The sequence below is a fragment of the Phyllobates terribilis genome, unplaced genomic scaffold (assembly GCF_046119375.1).
Source record: "Phyllobates terribilis strain yellow unplaced genomic scaffold, ASM4611937v1 Scaffold_2__4_contigs__length_985480577, whole genome shotgun sequence".
NCBI lineage: Eukaryota > Metazoa > Chordata > Amphibia > Anura > Dendrobatidae > Phyllobates > Phyllobates terribilis.
The window spans coordinates 884,391,960-884,417,826 of NW_027362762.1; the positions used below are offsets into that span (position 1 = coordinate 884,391,960).

At 45.7% G+C, this 25,867-nt stretch overlaps 1 pseudogene; it reads right to left on the reverse strand.

Moving 5' to 3' along the window:
• Positions 1 to 11,324: 11,324 nt before the first annotated feature.
• LOC141248086 (uncharacterized) overlaps positions 11,325 to 25,867 on the reverse strand; it is a 64,800-nt pseudogene continuing 50,257 nt past the window's right edge.

A 25,867-nucleotide genomic window follows, 5' to 3' on the forward strand; every position in this document is an offset into this window, starting at 1 on the left:
GAAGGAAGCTCTGCACAAAGAGGGAGCAGTAGCAGCGCCTCAGCACAAGGCAAGACCAGTATGGCCGAAATGTGGCAAAGTTTTGTGTCCCCGCCGCCACAAAAGTCTACACCATCACAGCAGGAGGCTACGTTTCCGTCAGATGGTGAGAGACTACATGTCTTGCCCTCTCAGTGTACTCCCAGACGGCTCTTCTCCCTTCAAGTTTTGGGTCTGTAAGCTGGATACATGGCCAGAGCTTAGCCAGTATGCATTGGAAGCGCTAGTTTGCCCTGCTGCTAGTGTATTATCGGAACGCGTCTTTAGTGCCGCAGGTGGTGTACTAACAGACCGTCGCATGCGACTATCCTCCGATGACCTTGACCGGCTTGCTTTTCTCAAAATGAACAAGGCCTGGATCTCTCATGAATTTGCCAGTCCTCTTCCAGAATAAATAATTGGTTGGCAACAGTATCCTGGTCTCCTGTTGTGTTCATGTTTCTACCACCTGAACTGTAATCCCTGAGTTCCAACACCGCCAGTTGGCGCTCAGAAGTGCTGTCTGCACAGTCAACACTTGCTGCCGTGTTATTGGCGTTCAGTAGCGTCAGCTGTTCCCCTGCTGTGCGGACGGCAATTTCTCCTGCTCTGTCCACATTCACACTACTACAGATTTTAAAGTTGCTCCAATTACACCTCTGGCTCCTCTGTTTTCAGTATTATCCCTGAGCTCCAACACCGCCAGTTGGCGCTCAGAAGTGATGTCTGCACAGTCAACACTTGCTGCCGTGTTATTGGGGTTCAGTAACGTCAGCTGTTCCCCTGCTGTGCGGACGGCAATTTCTCCTGCTCTGTCCACATTCACACTACTACAGATTTTAAAGTTGCTCCAATTACACCTCTGGCTCCTCTGTTTTCAGTATTATCCCTGAGCTCCAACACCGCCAGTTGGCGCTCGGAAGTGACGTCTGCACAGTCAACACTTGCTGCCGTGTTATTGGGGTTCAGTGACGTCAGCTGTTCCCCAGCTGTGTGTCCGGCAAATTCTCCTGCTTTGTCCACATCCACTGTACTACTGATTTAAAACTTGCTCCTATTACACCTCTGGCTCCTCTGTTTTTTGTATTTACCCTGGGCTCCAAAACCGCTAGTTGCTGCTCAGTAGTGCCGTCTGCACAGTCAACGCTTGCTCCAGTGTTATTGGGGTTCAGTAACGTCAGCTGATCCCCAGCTGTGTGTCCGGCAAATTCTCCTGCTTTGTCCACATCCACTGTACTACTGATTTAAAACTTGCTCCAATTACACCTCTGGCTCCTCTGTTTTTAGTATTTACCCTGGGCTCCAATACCGCTAGTTGCTGCTCAGAAGTGCCATCTGCACAGTCAACGCTTGCTCCAGTGTTATTGGGGTTCAGTAACGTCAGCTGATCCCCAGCTGTGTGTCCGGCAAATTCTCCTGCTTTGTTCACATCCACTGTACTACTGATTTAAAACTTGCTCCAATTACACCTCTGGCTCCTCTGTTTTTAGTATTTACCCTGGGCTGCAATACCACTAGTTGCTGCTCAGAAGTGCCGTCTGCACAGTCAACGCTTGCTCCAGTGTTATTGGGGTTCAGTAACGTCAGCTGATTCCCAGCTGTGTGTCTGGCAAATTCTCCTGCTCTGTCCACTTTCACACTACTACAGATCTTAAAGTTGCTCCTATTACGCCTCTGGCTCCACTCTGTTTTTAGTATTCACCCTGGGTTCCAGCACCGCCAGCTGTTTCCCAGCAGTGTCTTTGGCATGGGTACTCCCTCCTGCCCATCCTGGTTCCAGCACATCAGCTGTTTCCGGGTAGTGTCAACGTCACTTTGCCTCCAATGCGTTGTCCTGTCGTGCTGCGGTCGGGTTAGCCGACTCTATGGTGGCTGCAGTTTAGGTGACTCCTATGTGGGCTGCGGGATCTGGCAATGAATGCTGGTTCCATAGTGCCAATAAGACAAGCACCCCCTGTAGGACTGTGGGTTTCGGTAACTGCGGCCGGCTCGCGGCCTTGCAACTTTTTTTTACATGGGTACCTTCTGCCACCCATCCGGGTTCCAGTACCGTCAGCTGGTTCTCGGCAGTGCCTTTGGCTTAGGTGCCTCCTTCTCGGTATCCAAGTTCCACCAACGTCTGCTGGTCCTTGGTAGTGCTCTCTGGCACAGGTGCCTCCTGCTTAGTTACCGAGTTCCAGTACCGTCAGCTGGTCCTCGTTAGTTCCATTGGCTCTTGTACCTTCTGCTACCCATCCGGGTTCCAGTACCATCAGCTGGTTCTCGGCAGTTCCTCAGCCTTCTTGTACCTTCTGCTACATTTCCAAGTTCAAGCTTTTTGAAATGGTTCTTGGTAATCACTCTGGATCTCCCTGATGAGGACCCTGAAGACGAGGACCCTGAAGACCACCCCGAAGAAGACGAGGACCCCGAAGACGACGACCCTGAAGACGAGGACCCTGAAGACCACCCCGAAGAAGACGAGGACCCCGAAGACGATGACCCTGAAGATGAGGACCCTGAAGACCACCCCAAAGAAGACGAGGACCCCGAAGACGATGTCCCTGAAAACGACGACCCTGAAGACCACCCCGAAGAAGACCAAGAAGATGACCCTGAAGAAGTTGACCAAGAGGACAAAGAAGAAGAAGACAACCACCAAGATACAGAAGAACAAGAGACAGAAAACCAAGAAGCAGAAGTACAAGAAGCTGCAGAACAAAAAGCGGAAGAACATTAAGCATAAGACTAAAAATCAGAGCAAAAGATAATATCTAAATTATAAGCAAAAGATGACTAAGCAGTGTATAGGGGTGAGTCCGTTCCTCCTCGTGGTACCCCTGGAAAAGACCTGCTGCTGCAGGCCAAACTGAACGTGGACAAATCCTGTTGTAAGTCTTTTGTGACGGGCAGAAAGAAAGGTGTAATGTTCAAACTTTTATAGATAACAACTACAGGAATGCCTGTCACAAATAAGAATATGATGAAGAAGAAGAATATGAAGAAGATGAAGAAGTAGAATATGAAGAAGAATAATAGTTGAATAAGAAGAATATGAAGAATGTAAAAAAAAGAATAATACGAAGAAGGTGAAGAAGAAGAAGATGAAGAAGGTGAAGAAGAAGTTGATGAAAAAGATGCTGATGCTGAGGATGATGAAGGAGAAAGTGTGGGAGAAGTAAAAAAGAAGGTGAAGAGCATGGAAGTAGTGAAACATAAATATCTGACAAAATATAAAAAAACTTAACATAGTCAATATTTCCGTAACTCAGAACGTCTTAAAAAAAATATTAATTCCTGCTATTCCATTTGATTGGGCTAAACCTCTATGCCTTTATTGTCTCCCTCACCTCCCCCAATACATTCTACATTATTCTTAGTTGTTTTCCTTCATGTAGAATTAACCTACAAGGAAGGAAAGGGTTTATTTTCATTCCGATATTTCTGTCCCATTGACTTGCATTGGTTTCCGGTATCGGAATCGGCGATATCGGATACTTTTTGGGTATCGGTCCGATCCAATCCGATCCAATATTTCCCGATATCGGAAGGTATCGCTCAACACTAGTTACCATACTTTCTGTTAGGTTGAAAATTTAGATTAGTATCCAATCATGCTGTTATGTTCTGCTACCAGAGCTAAGGAAAGAGAGGAGATCTGTCCCTACGATAGAACTCAGCTTAATCCCTACGATGTAACAGGGAACCTGATCCTGCGATCAGACCTGCTAAAGTCCTAAGCTAGTCTGTACGGAGACCTATAGATGTGGGGAAGGAATCCCTACAAGTACTAAGGACTGGGAGGAAAATGGGACACCTCCTAACAGAAATAGTAGCAGACAGACGAACAAACAAAATATATAGAACATAGAGGTCCGTAGACCAAGCAAACTAACAGAGTTAGATACAGAGCACAGGCTAGCTAGAAAGTAGTTATACAATGAAGTCCAGCAAAGCCAGAAGGGCGGAGCAGGATTAAATAGGCCAACAAGGTCATGTGACCAGCAAAGGAAAAAACCTAAGAGCAAGGTTCTAATAGTACCCCCCCTTCTAAGAGGATCCTCCGGATCCCCTAGGACCAGGCTTATCAGGAAATCTCCTGTGAAACGCTCTGATAAGTCTGGACGCGGAAACATCATCCGACCTCACCCAAGAGTTATCCTCGGGTCCGAAACCTTTCCAGGCCACAAGATACTGCAAACTACCTCTATACCGTCTAGAGTTAAGGATGCGAGAAATTTCATATTCCCCGTCCTCCACCACCGGAGGAACAGAGGCAGAGGCGTCACAATCCGATACAACCGCTTTTTTCAACAGAGAGACATGAAATACCGGATTAATTCTCCAGGAGGTAGGAGCCTCCAACCTAACAGCAGATTGGTTGACAACCTGAAGCACCTTAAAGGGCCCTACAAACTTGGGACCCAATTTATTAGAAGGAATCCTCAACCGCAGATTCCTAGAGGACTACCAAACCATGTCACCAACAGCGAACAAAACCTCCTGTCGTTTCCTATCAAAGTAGTCTTTAGATTTTCTGTTGGCCTCCTGAAGATTACCACGTACATCCGTCCAAACTCTCTCCAAATCACCGGAAAAATTCTCCTCCTCAGGCACGGCAGATCCCAACTTGGAGAACGACCCAAACGACGGATGTCTCCCAGAACAACAAAAAAAGGCGAACAACCAGCAGAAGAAGATGTATGGTTGTTAAGAGCAAATTCAGCAAGTGGCAGAAACTCAGACCACCCCTCTTGATTGTCTGCCACAAAACAACGCAAGAACTGCTCAACATCCTGGTTTTTCCTTTCTGTCTGGCCATTAGATTCAGGATGATATCCGGACGAGAACGACAAATGAACTCCCAACCTGTCACAAAAGGCACGCCAAAAACGAGCCACGAACTGAGGACCCCTATCAGAAACAATGTCAGTAGGAACGCCATGAAGTCTGACAATTTCCTTGACAAAGGCCTTAGCGAGAGTTTTAGCGCAGGGCAGTTTGACGAAGGGAACCAAGTGACACATCTTGCTAAAACGGTCCACAACCACCCAGATGACAGTAAAACCCTCAGAGGGGGGAAGGTCAGTTATAAAGTCCATAGCCAAATGTGTCCAAGGAGCACTGGGAACCTCCAAAGGACAAAGCAACCCCGCAGCAGGAGTATGTGAGGACTTAGATCTAGCACATATAGTACATTGACGCACCCACTTAATGACTTCCTTCTGCCATCCAGGCCACCAAAAACTGCGACCCACCAGTCTCTTGGTCTCAGAGATTCCGGGATGACCTGCCAACCGAGATTCGTGACACTCAACAAACAAATCTCTCCTAAAGGTCCCAGGCACAAACAACCTCCCATGAGGAGTGTTAGATGGGGCATTCTCCTGTGCTTTAAGAATCTCATCTTCCAAAACGGAGTCCAAAGCAGCTATCACAACACCTTCTTGTAAAATGTTCTCCTCTTTCTCAGCACCGACTATGGGAGAAAAACTGCGAGACAAGGCATCCGCCTTAACATTCTTAGTACCAGGGATGTAAGTAACGGAGAAATTAAACCGCGAGAAAAACAGTGCCCACCTAGCCTGACGGGCATTCAGGCGCTTGGCAGCATCAAGATATATCAGATTTTTATGATCCGTAAAAACCTGAACGGGAAATTCCGCACCTTCCAAGAAGTGGCGCCAGTGTTCAAATGCGAGTTTAATAGCCAATAATTCCCGATTACCAATATCATAATTCAGTTCAGTCTCCGAAAAATTTTTTGAAAAAAAGGCACAGGGATGTAATCCATCCCCGTTATCCTGAGACAATACTGCGCCAACCCCCACAGAGGAAGCATCAACCTCAACCAAAAACGGCTTAGTCACATCAGGCTGCATAAGGATGGGAGCAGAGGTGAACCTCTCCTTGAGATACACAAAAGCTTCAATGGCCTCAGAAGACCACTGAACCGCATCAGCACCTTTCCTGGAGAGATCAGTCAGAGGTTTGACAATACTAGAAATTTTTTTTATGAATTTTCTGTAATAATTGGCGAAACCTAAAAACCTCTGTATCGATTTCAAACCAATAGGCCTAGGCCATTCCTGTACAGCTTGAACTTTAACCGGGTCCATCTCAAAACCTTCACTGGAGATAATGTAGCCCAAAAAACTAATTCTCTGTACAGCGAACTCACATTTCTCCAGCTTAGCAAAAAGCGAATTGTCCATTAACAACTGCAATACCTCACGTACGCTCCGCCAATGAGACTCCAGATCCGGCGAATAAATCAAAATGTCATCCAAATACACAACCACATTTTTGCCGATCAAAGGTCTAAGGATGTCATTAATAAGATTCTGAAAAAATGCTGGAGCATTAGTAAGACCAAAAGGCATAACCAGATTCTCAAAATGACCCACAGGAGTGTTAAAAGCAGTCTTCCATTCGTCACCCTCCTTCATGCGCAACAGATTGTATGCCCCCTTAAGGTCAATTTTAGAGAACCACTTGGCCCCCATTAACTGGTTAAACAGATCAGGAATCAATGGCAGTGGGTAAGGATTGCGTACAGTAATTTTGTTAATCTCACGAAAATCCAGACAAGGACGTAAACCGCCGTCCTTTTTTTTTACAAAAAAAAATCCAACCGCCACAGGAGACTTAGAGGGCCTAATGTGACCGGCGGCCAAACTTGTCTGTATGTATTCCTCCAAAGCCTTCCTCTCAGGAATAGTAAGGTTAAATAAACGACTTTTAGGAAGAGTCGCTCCAGGGACAAATTCAATAGAACAATCATAGTCTCTATGGGGAGGCAAAACCTGCGATTCCTTCTCAGAAAAAACTCTCCAAAAATCCTGAATAGGAACAGGCAATTCTCCCCTATCCAAAGCTGCAATACGCCCGTTACAACACTTGTCATAACATTTATGGCTCCAGGATTTAATTTCACTGGTAGACCAATCCAGTACAGGATTGTGAAATTTTAACCAGGGCAATCCCAATATTACTGGAGAAGGCAAGTTATTCAAAACTACCAAATCCAATTTCTCATGGTGAACACCATTAATAGTGAGAGGAAATTCACAGACCTTGAGAGTAATATTCTTCAAAGGGGAACCATCCACAGAAACCACAGCAATGGGGGATGATAAAGGTTCGGGTTTTAAATTGAGTCTTTCCAAGAATCCCCCATCAATTACTTTCAGAGTAGACCCACAATCAACAAACACCCGAAATTCCATTAATTTTTCCTGAGCAATCGTGGAAGCAGCTAAAAATACACCCTTGGAATTTAAACAGGCAACACGGGCATGACTGACCATTTTTTTTTCTTTCTTCATACGAAGCTCACAGCCTTTAATCAAATTACCAGATTTTCCGCAATAGAAACACAAGCCATCAGAAAATCTACGGTCTTTTTCTTGAGAGCGAGGTGCCACCGATCCAATCTCCATCGGTTCACCACTGTTAGTACACACATTCTCATAACCAGAAACTGACATAGCAGAGGATTTGCTCTCATTAACCCTTGCACGCAGTCTCCTATCCACCCGTATAGCTAATTGCATAGCCTGTTGCAAATCTTCAGGTGTAGGATAAGCAATTAGCAGGTCTTTAACCCTTTCATTGAGCCCAGCAAGAAATAGACTTTTCAGAGCAGAATCGTTCCACCCTGTTTGAGTAGACCAACGATGGAAATGAGTACAATATTTTTCCACATTACCTGATCCCTGTCTCAAACGTCTTAACTCAGTCTCAGCTGATGAGACACGGTCAGGATCATCATATAATAGTCCCAAAGCAGAAAAAAAACTATCCACTGATGTGAAGCATGTATCACTAGGTTGCAAAGAAAAGGCCCACTCCTGAGGCTCTTTGCGCAAAAGTGACATTATGAACCCTATGCGCTGGGATTCATCCCCAGAGGACTTGGGTCTCAAACGAAAATACAATAAGCAAGCATTTTTAAATGAAAAAAATTCTCGGTGTTCACCAAAAAATAAATCCGGCAAACATACCTTAGGCTCCAAGAAATGTGCTCCAGGACAGTTACTCACGTGCTGATGGAGCTCGGCCACCTCCAGAGAGAGTCCCTGCAGGTGTTTAGCCAAATCCTGAACCGACACCATGATGGAACAGAAAAATTTTTCCTTAGAGAATTTGCAGGCTGGACTTACTGTTATGTTCTGCTACCAGAGCTAAGGAAAGAGAGGAGATCTGTCCCTACGATAGAACTCAGCTTAATCCCTACAATGTAACAGGGAACCTGATCCTGCGATCAGACCTGCTAAAGTCCTAAGCTAGTCTGTACGGAGACCTATAGATGTGGGGAAGGAATCCCTACAAGTACTAAGGACTGGGAGGAAAATGGGACACCTCCTAACAGAAATAGTAGCAGACAGACGAACAAACAAAATATATAGAACATAGAGGTCCGTAGACCAAGCAAACTAACAGAGTTAGATACAGAGCACAGGCTAGCTAGAAAGTAGTTATACAATGAAGTCCAGCAAAGCCAGAAGGGCGGAGCAGGATTAAATAGGCCAACAAGGTCATGTGACCAGCAAAGGAAAAAACCTAAGAGCAAGGTTCTAACACATGCCCCACTCAGATGGTTGAGGGAAACAAAGGGAAAAAATGCCAGGGTCACCCGCTGGTTTTTACCCCTACATGACTTCAACTTCCATGTAGAACATATAGCAGGGAAGCTACATGGTTATGCTGATGCCCTCTCAAGAATCCCCTGTCTGGTAGTAGAAGGTGGCAAGCCCCACGGTTTTAGGCACAGGGGGAGGTATGTAAGGTGGCTAACGGTTGCATAGTCGATGGGAGGTATATATCACAGAGAGGGCTGGTCTCTGTGATGTAAACTGGTGTATTTTCTCTAGTGCACGCACTCACTAAGAGGACTAATTGGTGCACCTGGGACTGGGTTACGGGTAGCTGTGAGGAGTTGGGCGGGTCTAGCTACCCACATACCTCACCTCTGGGGGCAGTTAACAGCCTATATAATGGAGGCTGTTGTTTGTCACATGGTCTGTGTGTTTGGAGGGAGAAGACCTCCTGTGTGTGGTTGGCTCCAGACCGAGCCAGGATACTGGACGTTATGCAGCCTGTGTGCCCACAGGACTGACTAAGCACAGACCTGCTAAGGACACTTTACTTTGTTTGCCTGAACTAAAGGCTGTTTGTTTTCTTTTTCTTGCTTGTTGGTTTATGAAGCAATAAACCGACATGGACTCTTAAAGGAACATACTCCCTGTTTTCCTCCCGTCGCACCCAAGTGAGTAAAACCCCTACAATGTATATTGCCATGAAGTTAGTTGCCAGAATTAGCTTCTCTGAGCTACATCTGTACATGTCACAAGAAAAATATTATATAAAGCACAACTTTAGAATACCACCATATAATGATATCACCCAAAAACCTATTTTTCTCCATTTCAGTATCTTATTTGTGCTCTAGATAGAAATACTCCATCAAATATTGCGCTCAGCATCTGATTTGTGCCCTGTGTTGATTTGCATGGTTGCACCTGCTCTTATCTGCTCTCTTGAGGAACAGTAACCATTGTGGAATAGCGGGGAAGGAATGTTAGTTCTACTACACTACACCTGTCAGTCTTGCAAGAATAATATTTCTCCCATAACAGCACTAACATATATAAAATGTCAGTTTTTTCAGACATCATCGGAGCTCAATGAGAAGGGACTACATGATTCTCTGTTGTAAGGAGAGTGTTCTTGTTCAGTCAGCATGATACAAAAATCAATGTAACTCTTGAGACTCCTTAAATTTGAAAGCTGTTTCTACTATACATTTATGACAAATCCTACAAGTAAATACTATGTCATTTTCTAAAGAAATGTGACATAGGAAAGTCTAACACTGAGGATGCCAAGTCACCAATGACATATCACTCCACTCCTAAAAAAGTTTCACGAGAAAACAACTTCCCAGAATCCTCCTTTCTGGAGGAATTAAAAAAACAAAAAGTTAGCAAGTAACAAGGATTTTTTTTTTCGGGGATGAGTATATGTTTGCTTATGCACATGAATTCACATGCACACGTAATGGTTGGCCATAGTACCCCCATAATAGTGTCATCCATAATATTGTTCATAGTTCTAATTAAACAAGATACTCACACCTATGCATGAGGCTTCCCAACTTCACAAATAAAGACACATTTCCCAAGACCATGACAGCGGGTATCTGCGAGTCATAGGGTTATTAGTACCCTTTTACTATAATTTTCCATCCCCCTTTTAAAATAAACACACCACACATTTTATGTTGCATTAAATTGGCCACAGCAGCCTTTTATTAGCATAAAAATACAAACATTATAAACTTCATCCTAAGGGGTGGTCCTCGAAGCCCGAAACTATTTTAAACCAAGAAACCAATTGTGTCTTTTGTCTCAGGCCAGATTGCGTATTTCCTCCAGCCACTAAACACCAGCTCGGAGGCACCAATTCAAACAGCCTGGCCAATGAAACATGCCCCAAACCACGGGCCCTCCAATCCATTCCTATGGGATCAACCACCCGAGACCACTGAATACCAAGTAGGGGGGTCCAGAACTTCTCGAGGTCGCCCCCCCACTGATCCACCATTAACCATGATCACCAACTTCGAGGACCCCCCCATGCCATGAGCACAAATATTCTGACACCTCAAATATTTGTGTCCCTCTATACTCTTAAACCTTTTTCTATACCCTCCTGAATTTCCAGGCACCACATATCCATACCGAGTGCGTTTAAGTGCACCCCATCCCTCCTCCAAAATTCCCCTTCTCCAGACTCAAGTTCTATATGGCGTATGGCCAAAGCCCCATTTCTTACCATGAAACGCGTCACCGCCCTATTTACTTTTATCCGGCCTCATTTGATCGGGCTCCTCGCCAGACTTGTCGTGGAACAATGTCGGACCAAATTACCAAAACCTTTGGAAACATTGCCCACAATCTCAGTATATCAAATTTGATATTCTTTATGAGTTCCCTACAAGACCTCTAACTCAGGTCATTGACCCCTAAATGTAGCACCAGCAAATCAGGGACCCGATCAAGCCTCACAAAGTGATGGAATTCAGCCAGGAGTTGCTGCCACACCATTCCCCGTTTCCCAATCCACCGTAGAATGGCTTCGTCATCCAAGAATCCTAACTGACGACCGGCCGGGCTCACCGCTGCCCATAGTGCAGCCCAGAAGACAAAAGAATGGCCCATGATCCATACGAGCCGGGGACCTTCATCTGTGAAGTCAAACATAATGCAAATCTAAGAAACGGTAACATCTAACAAGAACTCGGAACATTCTCTTGATTACAATCAAGCCGGGCATATATAAGACCTAAACCGTATGGATTCCCAGCGTCCGATCTTCTTGACTAGCTCGCCACCCAGCCCCCTCCTGGCTGCCTCAGTGGCTACCCCAATCCTTAAAGAGTGACCGCTATACTCTTTTGGCGAGATACCGCCAGCCTCAGGACACTTTTTTAGCACTGCTAAAAACTGGTAGCGAGATAAAAAGGAGCCATCCTCATGAACCAACAATGGTAATTTGTAACCCCTGGACCCAAGCCAAATTCTCTCACACAGCGTACCGGACACATGTCGGACCCCGCCACTGTGAACATTACCACTTTACACCCTTTCTTGAATTGATCTGTCTTTGAAAACCGAATGAATACCTCTATTCTATCTAAATAAAAATTCACCTCCTCTTATGAGAGACCCCCACTGACGAATCTTGATGGGCTAACTAACTCACCCAAGCGTAAGGCCCCGAAAAAAGCCAGAGAAAAGGCTAGCCGAAATAGTCTGATCTCCCATGGGGACTTACATATTGACGCGAGAAGCTGCCCCAGTGTTAACAATAATCCATATGATATGGGCCGCCTCCAATCTCTCACCTTCCAACCCTTCCGCCAACCTTTTAGTGCTTGGCGAACCAATATTGCTTATGCTACGTTCGGAAGACCCCTTATTTTAAAGCCAAAGGCCAAACCTGCCATGAAATTATTTATTTTTGGCATTGACCAACCTTCCTCCCAGCAATGACCAACCAATAATAATAATAGGCTGTCACTCTCTAAAGGGTCACCTATAGCAAATTTCCATTCCTCCCACAACTGCCAAGCGACCTCATATGATGACCAGGTCCTCGTAGATAATGATTGACCGATCAGATTCCTTACAGCTTGAAAGGAAGATTCCATAGTTCTGGAGGGCATACCAAACCTGTCGATGACGCCTGAGGTGCCAGCAACCGGAACTGATCCCACTGCGAATGAGAAATAGAATTGACGATCGGATTTAAAGGAACCAACCTGAATCCACCACCCTCCAAATGCTCAACGATAAACTCATTAGCACCAGCCTTTGCAAAACTTTCACCAATGGCGATGCGGCCAACAGAGAATTGACAGCAGACACTACCCCTGGGTTCTCGCAGGAAAAACAGATTTTTTTATTCTGAAAATACTCTCCCCAAAGAGCTAAAGAGACCACGATGGGGAAAAGGTTGATCAATGTATGATTACACAACAGGTTCCAGTCATGCCATGTCGCTGGCCATTTTTCCTCAATCCAACTGCTTCGGAAACAGATGGCAAAACCACGCTGTCCCGACACATCCATGAACAATTCCAATTCATTGGCATTCACCACCGAAGCAATCCAAACTGACTTGCCGTTATAGCTCCAAAAACCGAGCCCAAACACCCAAGTCATCCAGCAACTCCTTACGCAACCTAATGAAGTGATGAGGTGAATTTACTCCTGCAGTCGCTAATGACAAACACCTACAAAATGCCCTGCCCATTGGCATAATACGGCACGCAAAATTAAATTTCCCGAGAAGAGACTGTAATTCACGCAATGTAATTTTATGCAGCTTTCTAACTCTGGATACCTCTTCCAACAAATCAACTACCTTATCAACAGGTAGCCTACACTCCATTTTGACTGTGTCAATTAAAATCCCGAGAAAACTCAAAGACATTACCGGACCCACGGTCTTTTCAACTGCCAAAGGTACTCCAAACTTCTTAGCCACGCTCTCCATTGTATGCAACAACACAGAACAGACTGGAGAATTAGCAGGACCAACATACAAAAAATCATCCAAATAATGGATGCAGGAATTTAGTCCAGAAACATCCCTAATAACCCAATCGAGAAAGGTGCTAAAAGTTTCAAAGTACGCACAGGACAGCGAGCAACCCATTGGGAGACACTGGTCTACAAAAAAGCTGCCGTTCCAAGAGCAACACGATAGGTGCATGCTTCCGGGTTTACTGGTAGCAGTCTAAAAGCCACCTCTATGTCAGTCTTTGCCAATAATGCCCCTCTACCAAAAAACCGGTCCCAACTATCTGCCATGTCGGAGGAAGTATAACTCACCGAACACAAATCCGGATCAATACCATCATTCACCGATGTGCCCTTTGGAAGAGAGAGGTGATGAATTAGCCTGTATTTACCCAGTTCCTTTTTTGGGACGATGCCTAATGGAGACACGCGCAAATTTTTTATGGGCTTTGAAACAAAAGGACCAGCCATTCTCCCTAAAGCTACCTCTTTTGCCAATTTTTCCGCAACCACCTCCAGAAACTGTAACACGGATTTTACATTTTTTGCATCAAATTGAACTTCGCTATCAATAAACAGTATCCTAAAACCAACTTCAAACCCTTCTTCTATTAGCGAGGCCGCCGCCCTGTCCGGGTATCTACTTAGGAATAGCTGCATCTCTGCCAACCGCACCGGTGTCACCCCTCTTTTCACTACCCTCGTTGCTTCTGAACTTTCCCCCTCTGAAACATTTGGATGTGCTATGGCTGCCACTGCATGAGGAGCAGTCATGTTTAAATTTACATTAATTTCCGAATTTACAAGATCCTTCATTGAAGAGGAAACATAACCCTTTTTGAACAGCCGAGTGTCCCGTCTGGCCGAGACCACCACTGCTCCCGAGAAACGACTGATTAGATTGCCCACTCCTACTCGGCGCCGTTACCTTCAGCCATAAGGCAATATCCTTATGGTCCCAACGAATACTGGATTGCACCGATTTCCTCTGATGAAATTGTTCGTCATAACGTAGCCACCCTTGGCCCCCATACACCCTATATGCCTCCCCGATTGCATCCATGTAACAAAAAAGCCCCAAACAATTTTCTGGAGCGTTTTCACCTATAACACTGGCTAGTATTGCATACACTTGTAACCAGTTCATAAAGGTCCGTGGTATCAGACGGTACTTTCGTTTTTCTTCATCCTCTTTTTTGGAATCATCCTTTCTAGCCCTGTCTAGGTGAAAACGTTCCAATGGAAGTAACGAGAATATTTCTACATATTCACCCTTCCATATTTTTTCCCTCACCTCGGGCTTCAAATGTGCCCCTCAAAGGCCCCTCAAAACAAACATGTACTTCCCCTATTGCCATATCGTCTAGCCTTAAATTGTCATCTTTATCCTTGTCGCCCTCGCCCCGCACAGCCTGTGTTGTACCCGATACCCCCATGCTAGATTCACTCGTTGACAAATTTCCTTCCCCTGCACCTACTATATTAGATCCCCTCAAAAACTCCATGATACTGCAGCCCATCCCGTTATGTCCCAAATGGGCCGACTGAGAATTACTCAGCCACACAGGGTTAGGCGACACTATGCCCTGCGACGCATTCGTCCCCGTCCCCAGTAGTAAAGCTAAATCTCTTAAACCCTGCATCAGCATACTAATACCCCCGCCAACCCCCCCCAGAAATGTCCTGACTGTTAAATGCCAAAGAAGGTAATGGGGGCCTGAAAGGAAAACTTAGCAATGACTCACCTGGCTGACGACCTGAATCCTGATGCTGACGACCTCCATCCGATCCATGTTAGCCACAGTGTGTCGTGAGAGGGAGACCTGAAGGGCCAGCAGCTTGCTGCCCCGCTAACCTCTCCGGTCCTGACCCCACACCTTGCGGGGAGTGAGCCGACCAATGGCTGCGGCCATTATGTCATGAACGGCCGTTATGTCAGATAAGGGGGCTGGGCCAGCACTGTGCTGCCCGTATGCTGATGCCACCTCTGTGTGTCTGCCGCAGCTTGTCCCCCCATCAGCAGAGCCAGCCACCTGCTGCCCATATAGATCACTGATTGACGGCCCCAGGGGCTGCATTGTGGGCGGAGCCAACATTGTGGGCAGAACCGGCCGGATCCTGACCGCTCGCTGCTGAAGCTAATCTCCCTGCAGCCCGGACCGCCGGAGGATGTGCGGAGCCGGCCGCGCGATCGTCGCCGTTCCCACGCTGAGGGGCCCCCAGGTTAGGCCCCCGTCCTCGCGCTCTCATCACCTGTGGAGAGCATGCAGCATCCTTCAGCATGACCAGTTTAGCAGTGGGTTAGTAACAGTGTGGGGTGGCATTTATTTGGAGGGCCGCACAGCCCTCCATGTGCTCGCCAGAGGTAGCCTGACTGCCATTAGGTACCGAGATGAGATCCTCAGACCCCTGATCAGACCGTATGCTGGTGCAGTTGGCCCTGGTTTCCTCCTAATGCAGGACAATGCCTGACCTCATGTGGCTGGAGTGTGTCAGCAGTTCCTGCAAGATGAAGGCATTGAAGCTATGGACTGGCCCGCCCGTTCCCCAGACCTGAATCCGATTGAGCACATCTGGGACATCATGTCTCGCTCCATCCAACAACGTCACGTTGCACCTCAGACTATCCAGGAGTTGGCGGATACTTTAGTCCAGGTCTGGGAGGAGATCACACAGGAGACCATCCGCAACCTCATCAAGAGCATGCCCAGGCATTGTAGGGAGGTCATACAGGCACGTGGAGGCCACACACAATACTGAGCCTCATTTTGACTTGTTTTAAGGACATTACATCAAAGTTGGATCAGCCTGTAGTGTGTTTTTCCACTTTAATTTTTGGGGTGACTCCAAATCCAGGCCTCTATTGGTTAATAAATTTGATTTCCATTGATGATTTTTGTGTGATTTTGTTGTCAGCACATTCAACTTTGTACAGAACAAAGTATTCAATGAGAATATTTCATTCATTCAGATCTAGGATGTGTTATTTGAGTGCTCCCTTTATTTTTTTGAGTAGTGTATATTTACTTTTCTATAACCTGTACGCCCATAGTAGAGGTCTGATATTGCCCAGGGGGGGTGACATATTCCATTTAAGACTGGGAATAGTTCACATGAAAGAGACTTATAAACTATTTTTTTTAATTCTGGTTAATGTCCTTCTCTTCTGCGTTATCTTGACTTGTTGGAGGAGTTTAAGGAGGGTACGTTAGTGCTAGGGGGGGATTTTAATGTTTCCCTGGAACCCTCAATTGATATTTCGAAGGGGAAATCATTTATGCCTCAAACTGTTCTGCAACGCATCAAAAGGGGGTTCCATGAACACCAATTGATCGATATCTGTCATCTTCTACATCCATCTGACAGAGACTACACATATTACTCATCGGTACATGATACATACTCGCGTTTAGATTATTTCTTTATCAAACACAGTGACCTTCACTCTTATAGATGTCTCAATTGACAGTATATCTTCCTCAGACCATGCATTGGTTATTCTCACTCTCTCACTATCTAATTTTATTCCCAGATATGGGCAATAGATATTAAATGTGTCACTATTAAATGATCAGATTACTATTCAAGAAATCCAGAATACCTTAATGGATTATTTTGCCACTAATTCTACTGAGGGAATGTCCCCCAACATAATCTGGAAAGCGCATAAATGTGTGGTCAGGGGGCTCTTTATCAAACACGGGTTGCGTATAAAAAGAAAGCGAGCTTCAACTGTTAGAACCCTCCTGTTTGTTTTTGTTTCTATCTTGTGTTTTGCGGTCACGTGACCATCTGCCTATATATTCCAGCTCCGCCCTTCTGGCTTTGCTGGACTTCAGTGTTGTTTCGACTGTCTCTCTAGCCAGGTGCTTTTGTGCCTATCTATCTCTAGTTTGCTTGGTCCTCTGGGACCTGTAGTACTTTTTGTCAGTTTATCTTTTGCTCTGCAACAACTTCTGTTAGGAGGTGTCCCATTTTTGTCACAGTCCTTAGTTCCTTTAGTTCTATAGGTCTCCGTTCAGACTAGCCGAGGACGAAGGCGGGTCTGTTCACAAGGAACAGGTAGCCCACTACAACGTAGGGGCTCAGCTTAGTCTTACTGTAGGGACAACTCTCCCCATGTTTCCCTAGCCTATGTTGCAGATCATAACAGTAAGTTCAGCCCAAACAAAAACTTTAAGGAAAGAAATCCGGGGAACAGTATGGTTTCAGTTCAAGATTTAGCTCAACGCCTGCAGGGATTGCCTCTGGAGGCGTGAGTAGCTGCTCTGGAGTGCATTTTGTGGAACCCAAGGTAGGACTGCCTGATATTTTTTATGGTAAACAACAAGATTTTTTTTCCTTTAAAAATGCTTGTTTATTATATTTTCACTTGAGACCAAGGTCCTCTTGGAATGAATCACAGCGCATTGGGTTTATCATGTCACTTTTGCGCAAGGAACCACAGGGGTGGGCCTTTTCTCTCCAACCTAATGATCCGTGTTTTAGGTCAGTGGAGGATTTTTTTTCTGCTGTGGGGCTATTGTATGACAATCCTGATCGAGTCTCATCTGCTGAGACAGAACTGAGGCGTTTGAATAAGGGGTCAGGTAATGTTGAAAATTATTGTACACACTCCAGAAGGTGGTCCTCAGAAGTGAAATGGAATGATTCGGCGTTCAAATGTTTTTTTCTTGCTAGTCTAAGTGAAAGGGTTAAGGATCTGCTTATTGCATTCCCTGCACCTGAGACCTTGCAGGAAGCCATGCAATTAGCTATACGTGTGGACAGGAGACTGCGTGCCAGGGTTAATGATGAAAAAATTCCCGCAATGGCAACTTCTAGTCCCCAGAGGGTCTGCTTGAACGGCGGAGAGCCGATGGAGGTTGAGGCGATGTCACTCCGCTCTTAGGAAAGAGATCGCAGGTTTTCCAAGGGATTGTGTTTTTATTGTGGTAAAACTGACCATTTGATTAAGAACTTTGAGCTTTGTTTAAGTAAAGAAAAAAAAAAGGTCAGTTACGCCCGTATTGCTTGTTTGAGCTCTAAGGGAGTATTTCTTTCAGGGAGTACCTCATTGCAGGAAGATTTGATTGAATTTCGGGTATTTGTGGATTGTGGTTCAACACTTAATGTGATTGATAAGGGGTTTTTGGAAAAACTTAAACTGGAATCCAAACCTTTGTCATCACCTATTTCTGTGATTGCAATTCATAACACTCATTTGAAATGTATTACTCACAAGGTTGCGGCATTTCCCCTCACTATCAATGGAATTCACCAAGAAATTTTGGACTTGGTGGTATTAAATAATTTACCATCTCCAGTCATTTTAGGTTTGCCTTGGTTAAAACTGCACAATCCTTTACTGGACTGGTCAACTAATGAGATTAAGTCTTGGAGTCCTAAGTAGAGATGAGCGGTATTCGACTCGAACTGTTCGCCAATCTCAAATTCGAGCTGTTTCGGGCGGTGTTCGAGCCGTTCGACGAACCGAACGATTTGAAAAAAATTCGGTTGTTCGAGGTTATATTCGATAACTATTCATGTACCAAAACCATAACTGGATTTTTTCTCAGTAATGCTGAAAATTAATGTTAATACGCAGTTTGAGTGTACAGCGGGGCAGGGGGAGGGGCAGGGGATGGGTCTCTGCAGAAATAATGAAGATCTCCATTTTTTTTTCTCTTTCCCGCATTTACAGTGGGGAGGTGCAATCTGTCAACCTATCAGCAGCGCACACACGGAGCGAAGTGCTTTTTTTCACACAAGCAAGGGCATGTGTCATTGGCAGTGTATGTCACATATCCTTGCCCTATAAGACCAAGCCATTTTCCCCGTCGCCACCATTTTCTCACTGCTGCCGCTGCGTGTTAGACGGCACCGCTGTTGCTGTGTGCGCTATACTTTGAGTGTTAATTTCAAGCCAATTTTTGCACAAATCTACAGATAGCTTGGGAGTAGGGAATAGTTGAGATTGCAGTCCTTTTGAGGACTAGGTTACATCATTTCCTATGACTTTTATCAGTCAGGTCTGTGCTCTTAAATAGATAGGTTGGGAGTAGGGACTAATTGTAATTGCAGTCCTTTTGAGGGCTAGGTTACATCACTTCCTATCACTTTTTGCCAGGCAGGTCTGTGCCAGTGCTATGCAAGTTTTTTTCACAGCATTTGGCTAAATCTAGCTAAGCAAATCCTTTTTGGCCTCTTGCAGTGTGTGTTAGTCAGAGGAGTAGCCTATCTGTGTTGCAAGCTACACCACCTGTGTATAGAATACTAATTTTTTTACTGCACCTAGCCAAGTAAAACCTTGTGGGCATAGCATCATTCTATTAGTCCATCTATACTAACCTCCACCAGGTTGCAAATTCAAAATAATTTTTATCTGCATCTAGCTCTGAAAAAATATTTATGCTTGTATCAGTGTGTGGGACTTGTTCTATTTGTCCATCTATACTAACCTCCATCAGGTTGAAAATTCAAAATAATTTTTATCTGCATCTAGCTCTGAAAAAATATTTGGGCTTGTAGCAGTGTGTGGGACTTGTTCTATTAGTCTATCTATACTAACCTCCACCAGGTTGCATATTCAAAATAATTTTTATCTGCATCAAGCTCTGAAAAAATATTTGGGCTTGTAGCAGTGTGTGGGACTTCTTCTATTAGTCCATCTATACTAACCTCTACCAGGTTGCAAATTCAAAATAATTTTTATCTGCATCTAGCTCTGACAAAATATTTGGGCTTGTAGCAGTGTGTGAGACTTGTTCTATTAGTCTATCTATACTAACCTCCACCTGGTTGCAAATTCAAACTAATTTTGTCTCCTGTTGGTGGAGACAATGAGGAAGACAATGATGAGACTCAAATACCTGATTGGAGCGACAACTTGAGTTTTTTGTCAGGGCAGGAAGAGGTTGGCTCTGAGGACGACGGGTGTGATAACACACAGGTTGATGATGACGAGGTTGGAGATCCCACTTACTGTCAACCCACAGTCAGCCAGTCGATGAGGTCAGCAGAGGAGGTGGAGGAGGATGCTAGTGACGACGAGGTCAGGTTGCGCCTTCCTGGACAGAGATGGAGTACTGGAAGCACGTCAACAACTGCATCCTCAAACACAACTCTGCCTCTGACCACAAGTCGTGGTGGCTATTCAGGTCGCAGGGGTGCTAAGCCTTGCATAGCTTGGGCATTTTTTCAGATCGATAAAGATGACCCAACTCGTGTTATCTGTAACATTTGTCAGCAAAAGCTAAGTAGAGGCCAAAAAATACATAGTTTGAGTAGTTCATGCATGAACCGGCACATGGATATGAAGCATAAGTTGCAGTGGGAAGTTCACTGTGCTACAATGCGGCCTAGCCGGCCGGGCCAACCGCCGTCTGCCACATCTTGTGCATCCGCGGCCTACTCATCCTCTGTGACTTGGGGGACAGCAGTCACACCTGTTTTGGGACGCAGACCTGCCACCTCTTTACCCGCAACAGCCATCGTGATTGGCAGGTCATCATTTTCTTTGGTGGTGGAAACACCAGCTGGTGTTCAGCGCTGTCCGACATCGATAGCACCACCTTTGGATCAAGGAAACCTAACATGTCCGCCTGCATCTTCCTCACAGACCGGCAGTTTGCCGGGGACACCCTTCTCAACCCCTTTCTAAGCACAACAGCAAGCCCTCGGTCCCTCAGATTTGGACAAGTAAAAGACCATTTCCTCCTAGCCATGAGAAAGCTAAGAGGTTGAATTTCACCATCTGCAAGCTCTTGGCTACAGAAATGCTGCCTTTCCGCCTGGTGGACACAGAGGATTTTCGAGACCTTATGTCCGTCGTAGTGCCCCAGTACCAGATGCCCAGTTAAAGAAAGGTGTGCCTGCGCTTCACCAGCATGTCGCACACAATATCTCCGCTTCTTTGAGAAACTCTGTGTGTGACAGGGTGCATTTCACCACAGACACTTGGACAAGTCTGGGCATTGGGTAACTATGGTGACAGCAGGACAAGGGGCTGCTGTCCAAGTCTTGCCGTCCCCACAAGTTGTGTGTCAATCCTCTTTATCTCGAAGTTCCTCCACTGCTTCTGCCTCCTCAACCTCCTCTCGGTCCTCCACCTGCACCCAAAGCCTGTCTGGTAATGCCACAAGCTTTCCAACTGCGCAGAAGGATTCCTGCACACCTTCTTACTATGCTGGCAGCAGGGCTCAATGTCATCAGGCAGTTTTACTTTGAAATGTCTGGGAAATGTGAGTCACACAGCTGAGGAGTTGTGGTCAGCTCTGGAGAACCAGTTTCATGAATGGTTGTCTCCACTGGACCTGAAACCAGGGAAGGCCGTGTGCGACAATGCTGCAAACCTGGGTGCGGCCCTTCGCTGGGGCAATGTCACACACGTGCATTGTATGGCTCACGTGTTGAACCTGGTTGTCCAGCAATTTTTAGCCCACTATCCCGGACTAGATGGCCTTCTGCAGAGGGCACGGTCGCTGTGTGCTCTCTTCCGCCGTTCGCATCCCGCAGCTCAGCGACTTACATCTCTACATTAGTCGTTGGGCCTGCCACTTCACCGGCTAAAATGCAACGTGCCTACCCGGTGGAATTCAACTCTGCACATGTTGCAGCGACTGTGGCAGCACCAACAAGCCCTGGTGCAATACGTTCTGACGTATAGCCTGGGCCAACGAGATACAGAGGTGGGGCAAATCACGCTGGAGGAGTGGTCTCAGATCAGGGACCTATGCACCCTTCTGCACAGTTTTGAAATGGCGATGAAGATGTTTAGTGCTGACGATGCCATTATCAGCATGACTATTCCGGTGATTTACATGCTGGAGCACATGTTAAACAGAATTCGGAGTTAGGTGGTGGCACAAGAGGAGGTGGAGGAAGTAGAGGAGGAGTAGTTGTATGTGGAAGGGCTAACATCTGCAAGGTCCAGACGGTCGGCAGCACCAAGGCGGCAGGCATGTGAGGGTGGGGGAGATGGTTTCACCAGGAAGAAGTGGAGGACGAACTGATGGAAGACTCATCAGATGAGGGAGACCTTGATCACATTTCTGTTGTGCGAGGTTGGGGGGGAGAGGACTTGGTGCTCCTGGATGCGCAAAACACATGAGTGCCTTCTTGCTGCACTACCTGCAACATGACCCTCGAATTGTGAGAATTAGAAATAATCCTGACTACTGGGTTGCCACACTGTTAGATCCCCGGTACAAAAGTTAATTTGCAGAAATGATTCCTGCCATAGAAAGAGATGCACGCATGCAGGAGTATCAGCAGAGACTGTTGCAGAATCTTACATGTGCTTTTCCACAAAACACTAGTGGTGCACGTAGTGAATCTCACAGATCCAACTTGCCAACCGTGGGACCGTCAAGTGTTCAGCACTCAAAACATAACAGAAACACAGTATCTGCTGGTAACATCAATTTTGCGGAATCATTTCACCACTTTTTTAGCCCATCCTTTGCAATGCCACGGGATACAAGAAGTCTGACACATTGTCAACGCCTAGAGACGATAGTACAGGAGTATCTCCAAGTAAACATTGAAGCCATGACTGTGTCACTGGACCCTTGCTCTTTTTGGGCTTCCAATCTGGATAAATGGCCGGAGCTCACCACTTACGCCTTGGAGATCTTGTCATGCCCCGCAGCCAGCGTTCTGTCTGAACGTGTGTTCAGCGCTGCTGGTGGTGTGCTGACAGATAAGCGCACGGGGCTCTCCACTGATAATGTAGACAGACTCACATTCATAAAGATGAACAAATCATGGATCTGAAAGGACTTTTCTACCCCTGTGTCATCCTGGGGAGAGTAAAAGCTTGATGATTTGTTAAAATCACCTCACCAACCGTTTTAAGCTTTCAAATTACTAATCATGTTTATCTGTATCTTGGCTGGAAAATAATTTGGGCCTTGTAGCAGTTTGCAGTACTGATTCTATTAGGCCATCTATACTAAACTCCACCAGATTTAAAATTACTAATAATTTTTAGCTGCATCTAGCCCGGAAAATAATTTTGGGGCTCCTAGATGCGCAAGACACATGAGTGCCTTCTTGCTGCACTACCTGCAACATGACCCTCAGATTGTCAGAATTCGAAATATTCCTGACTACTGGGTTGACACACTCTTAGATCCCCCACACTCTTCGATCAACCTTTTCATTTTAATAAAGAACAAAAAAATGGTAATTTTTGAAATTATAAGCATTAGAAGGTTATTAGAAACTGAAATCAAACAGTTTTCAACTCAAAACTTTATTCTAGGTGATGTTACATTTGCACATAGGACCTCTTGTTCAAAAGGAGCTTCTGAACTCTCTCGTCCATTGAATTTGTCAGGTTTTGGATGGTTTCTGCTTCAATTGTTTTGCATGGGGACAGAATACCCTCCCAGAGCTGTTGCTTAGATGTGAACTGCCTGCCGCCATCATAGACACTCCTTTTGATGATGCTCCAGAGGTTGTCAATAGGGTTGAGGTCAGGGGCGCATGGGGGTCACACCATAAGTTTGTCCCCTTTTATGCCCATATCAGCCAGAGATGCAGATGTGTTATCTGCAGCATGAGACGGTGCATTATCATGCATGAAAATGATCTTGCTGCGGAATACACGGTTCTTCTTCTTGAACCATGGCAGGAAGTGCTGTTTGAGAAACTCCACATACATTATGGAGTTCATCTTTACCCCTTCAGGGATCCTAAAGGGGCTGACAATCTCTCTCCCCATGATTCCAGCCCAAAACATTACTCCACCTCCTCCTTGTTGGCGCCGTAGCCATGTTTGCATGGGGTGTCCATCAACCAGCCATCCTCCACTCCATCCATCTGGACCATCGAGCTTTGCACGGCACTCATCAGTGAACAAAACAGTTTTGAAGTCAGTCTTCATGTATTGTTTGGCCCACTGGAGCCGTTTCTCCTTGTGTACAGTGGATAGGGGAGGTCAACAGGAGGGCTTACGCACAGCTGCAAACCTCTGAAGGACCCTGCATCTTGTTGTTCGGGGGACGTTGGAGGCACCAGCAGCTTCAAAAACTTGTCTGCTGCTATGACAAGGCTTTTTTGCCGCTGCTCTTTTAACCTGACGTAATTGCCTGTAGGAAAGAGTCCTCAATTTTCCCTTATCAGCACGCACACGTGTGTACTGTGAATCAGCTACATACTTCTTAATTGTGTGATGATCAGGATGAAGTGTCTTGGCAATGTTTATTGTAGTCATGCCTTGACCTAAACACTCCACAATTTGTTGCTTCTCAGCAGCCGACACATCCTTTTTCTTTCCCATTTTAACTGCATCTAGCCCAGGAAATACTTTGGGCCTAGTAGCAGTGTCTGCTAGTCAGCGGATTATCCCAGCTGTTAAGCAAGCTACACCACCAGTAGTTTGGACACTTAATTTTTTCAAAGGAAATGCTTCGGGCCCCCGGGACACTCAGTGAAGAGCATCGGGGAGGCACCCCAAGGCACAGGGGCTGGTACTGGCGGTAGGACGCCTTGCGGTGGACCGCCAAGCTCGATCCTTATAAAAGCTTTTTAACTGCAGCAGCTTTAGTGGATGCTACTGGAGCTGGAATTACCACGGCTGCTGGCATGAGACTTGCCCGCCAATAGATCCTTGTAAAAGGATTTAAAGTGTACTCATTCAAATTAGAGAGACAATTTAAATTAAAAGATTATACCTGCCTGCACCACAGGGGGGCTCGCTCGACCCACCAGCGGACAGGCACCAGTATTGGGAGAGGGGGGCTGGCCGTCAGGGTTCACCGCGGCTCTGGCACAATCCCGGCAACACGGAGGTCGCACGGGCAGGAACGGACTGGCCGTGTCGGCTTCGCACTTTTTGGTTTTAGAAGGGCATGACATGCCTATATCTGTGTCTCCCCCTCCTTTTACTCCTCCACCTCTTTTCTTTTCGCATGACTATATGTACTTGTCACTTTTCCATGTGTTAGTTGTGTCTTCTGAGCAGTTTGTCAGCTTTCGGACACCTTTGAAGTGTTTTCTATGTGTTTTCTATGTGTTTCCATGTGTTTTTGTTTTCCTGCCATTGGTTTTAACAGTGTTTGAAGGTGTTCGACGAACAGTTCGACGAACATACGGGTGTTCGACAGACCGAACCGAACTCGAACACTACGGGAGTGGCTCTACACTAGTCCTAAGTGCTATGAGAAATGTTGTAATGGTCGCATTGCGGCTGTGAAAAAAGGGGAATTACCTGTACCTATTCAGGATATTTGGAAGGTATTTTCAGAGGAGGAGTCGCAAGTTTTACCTTCTCATAGGGATTATGATTGCACCATTGAGTTTGTTCCTGGAGCTACTCTTCCCAAGAGTCACTTGTTTAATCTGACTATCCCTGAGAGTAAGGCCTTGGAGGAATACATACAGACGAGCTTGGCTGCTGGTCACATTAGACCTTCTAAGTTGCCTGTGGCCGTTGGATTTTTCATTGTTAAAAAAAAGGACGGGGGTTTACGTCCATGTCTGGACTTTCGTGAAATTAATAAGATTACCGTACGCAATTCCTACCCATTGCCGTTAATTCCTAACTTGTTTAACCAGTTAGTGGGGGCCAAGTGGTTCTCTAAAATTGATCTCCGGGGGGCTTACAATTTGTTACGAATAAAGGAGGGTGATGAATGGAAAACTGCTTTTAACACTCCGGTAAGTCATTTTGAGAATCTGGTGATGCCTTTTGGTCTTACCAATGCACCCGCGTTTTTTCAGAACCTTATTAATGACATCCTGAGACCTTTGATTGGTAAGAATGTGGTTGTGTATTTGGATGACATTCTGAT